The sequence below is a fragment of the Tasmannia lanceolata genome, unplaced genomic scaffold (genome assembly GCF_043159265.1).
Source record: "Tasmannia lanceolata isolate RefF3 unplaced genomic scaffold, GAP_Taslan_0.1 ptg000019l, whole genome shotgun sequence".
Lineage (NCBI taxonomy): Eukaryota > Viridiplantae > Streptophyta > Magnoliopsida > Canellales > Winteraceae > Tasmannia > Tasmannia lanceolata.
Genome location: NW_027518696.1, coordinates 31,761,899 through 31,762,500, shown reverse-complemented (window position 1 = coordinate 31,762,500; position 602 = coordinate 31,761,899).

Genomic DNA, 602 nt, shown 5'->3' with positions numbered 1-602 from the left:
CGTGTGGTTCCTCTCGAATTGATGTGTTTCTGGTGTCGTCTTCCTTATCGGCTCGATAGGGCTTCAAACAACTGGCATGAAAGACAGGATGGATTCTGAGCCATGAAGGGAGTTGGACCCGGAAGGAGACGTTACCAACACGCTCAATGATGGGAAGGGGTCCTTCATATTTTCGAACCAAGCCTTTATGCACTTTGCGGGTAAACTTGAGCTGGCTAGAGTTCAATTTGACTAACACTAAGTCACCAACTTTGAAGTCATCTGGTCTTCTATCCTGATCTGCCCACTTCTTCATCCTCCTTGAAGCTTTCTCCAGATACGCTCTGGCGATGTCTATATTTGTGTGCCACTCTTTTGTCATATGATAAGCAGGGGGGCTATTGCCGATATAACCAGCAGCGATGGAATGGGGGGTGGAAGGTTGCCGGCCAGTCGCTAGCTCGAAGGGGCTTTGATTAGATGCCGAGCTCTTTTGTAGGTTGTAGCAAAACTGCGCTACATCGAGCAGGTGAACCCAATTTCGTTGGTTGGCGCTAACAAAGTGCCTCAAGTATTCTTCAAGTAGGGCATTGATCCTTTCTGTCTGTCCGTCAGCTTGGGGG